Raw genomic sequence first — 2,741 nt, forward strand, 5'->3', positions numbered from 1 at the left:
GTGATCGCAATCCCGGGGTAAATTTAAAACGTCAGCCCGAATGATCTTCACGGATATACTGTATCAGATTATGTTTGGGCTGACGTGAAGTGATAGTGGTAATTTATTGTAATTCACCGGTAGTTAGTAATGTCAAAAAGATCATTTCCGTGTTGGATCATTTCCGACTCGCCGGTATCAGATCACGCTATCATAACTGTTATTTATGCTCTGTTCCCTCTACGGTTGAAAATGCCAGCAAATGTCACAGGCCGGCAGGTGCATGCATGTCTGCTATCTATATGGGAATGTCACCATCATGCAAAACTTAGCAACAGACACATTTTTAACGACGCTGCATGATTGCCTGGAAACATTTGTTTAAAAAGAGACACTGATTTTCTCCCTGACACAGTTGCCTACCAGTGCGTGTAAATAACCATTGAACTTTCAGCTCAGCTGCTTTGATCGTCAGGGTGGGTGCGGGTGGGGGTGCAAACACGGTCCTGGACTTGAAACCATTATTCCAGGCATAAATTTCAACAATGCGCCTATGACAGGGAATGTAAAAAATGAACAGCTATGACTTATGCTCCGCTCTTCGATCGTCGGTTGTGTCCACCATTTGCATTGGTAGCAAATCTCTATCAACCTGCATTGTGAGAAAGTGATGTTCATTCGAGCACAGTTTGATACGAGTGAAACACTGTTTCAATCATTTCCCACTTTGGGTTTCACTGATGACAATCATTTAGCGATTTAGACATTATCTATCTCATGGAGTTTCAAACCGCTAATCAACATTAGGCATCGTTGAAAACGAGCTGATAAAACCTGTGTTAGATAGTTCGCCAGCGGCACACGGTTCGGTAACTGTTACCGAAATAGCCCGCGACCTGGGAAAATGGTAGCGTCACACTCACACCACCCCACTCCATGATTATTGTCATCGGTGATAAATTGTCGCGGTGTAAACACGGCTTCAAGGCCAAGGACGAATGTCTGTGAACTTGTCGTTCACAGAATGGTGTTTTAATGATATAGAACATGGCCAGTAGGTATTGCCGGAAATCGAACATCATAGTTTGTAGATGTTAAATGATAGCTGAATGATTGTAACGTTATATTTAAATGCTGTATTCTGACCCGATGATATGTTCTGCTGTTTTTTACGGAAGACGGCTCAAGATGGATACTGAGACGAGACGAATACACAGAGACGGACTGACAGCAACAGTCTCGAGACATGAGCAGTCCCGTCCGTTGCCAAAGCCTTGTCCCGCACCACCGCGATCCTGCGCGTGGGTCACACCGCTAACCCTGCCCAGCCGGCGGCAGCGTGCCGTTTAGATGAAAGCCCGGCGATAGATGCGCTCGGCCGCGCCGCAACGGCCCGTGCGCCGCCAGCGCCGCATCAGATTAGACGGTGGCGCGGCCGTTTAGATCGGTTTTGCGCCGCGGACGATGTATGAGCGCCGGTCACAGTGCGTGGTTTTTCTGTCGGCCGCCGGTGACTGGGTGTCGTGATCTGTGCGCGCGCCGGGCCGGGCGTGGGGGTGGCAGCGGGGGTCGGACAGCCGGGACAGGGTGACACGGCCGACACGGACAGGAAGACATCGGTCACCGGTCACCGGTCAGCGGTCAGCGACGGTCACCGGTCACCGGTCAGCGACGGTTAGCGGCGGCCGGAGCAGAGGCGAGCGGAGGCACAGCACCGAGACGGTGTGCTTATATATGATATCGAGTACATAAAACGATGGTGATCGGAATGAGGAATCGGGCATATGCTGAATGAGAAGGAAGCATTACGTCAAAAGTTCGCTGACTGTTGTTGAAAAGCAGCAGTTCAGCATATAAAAATGCTTGCTGCTAAGGGTTAACTATACGAAAATTATTCAAAAGAAACACTTGTAAGATACGACCTCCTACCCCGTACCGTCTGCCCTGTAGGCGTGACAGATTGAACCCAATACACGGCGTGGCGGACAAACAAACAAACAGTCGGATCCTGTTCAAATAGTAATTACGTACGCAATTAAGTCTCTAAAAAGTATGAATGGGTTTCATCTTGCCTGTCTTTGTTCAAATTTTTAAAGCAATAAATTACACATCACGCAGTTTTCTCTTCCATCGTTAGCGCTTGTCGACGAGAAAACTGCGACAGAGTTACAGGCCCTCCCCTTCCCCTTGACATCGAACAAGCTCGCACTGATAGCCGGGCATGTTCGATCCAACTTTCTCGCCGGCAAAAAAAAAACACTACCTCTAAAGAACTAGCGGCAAAGAAACGGTGATGCATGCCTACTCCATGCAAGCTCTTGTACATCATTAAACGTCATTTGTCGGTGTAGCTTTTGAAGTTGGCCTTATACAACGGTTTTTGCTCTATACCATCATGCCGCATTCGCATCGCATCCAAGTAAGAGATGTCAATTTAATGAAAAAAAAATCGGGTGACATTATATTGCAAAAGTACACAAATAAAAATAGCAAACTTAGGCAAACATGAAGTCCATACATATGTAAGAAATGTTGGAAGAGCGAGCAATTCAAAATGCAGCATTCATCAATCACGGCATATTTAGAGCAACAGCTTATAAAAAGATTCGATAAAAGCATGTGATTACAATTTACCTAAAACAACAGTCGGTAGCTTTGCAAAGCGAAAAGTTTTGTAAAGATACAATGCAGGCACCTATGTTATGTTTGCGCGTGTTACATCTTCACGAACTGTTAAGTTAGACCCTCAAAAGTTAATCTTT

The sequence above is a fragment of the Amphibalanus amphitrite genome, unplaced genomic scaffold (genome assembly GCF_019059575.1).
Source record: "Amphibalanus amphitrite isolate SeventyFive unplaced genomic scaffold, NRLGWU_Aamphi_draft 000011F_arrow, whole genome shotgun sequence".
NCBI lineage: Eukaryota > Metazoa > Arthropoda > Thecostraca > Balanomorpha > Balanidae > Amphibalanus > Amphibalanus amphitrite.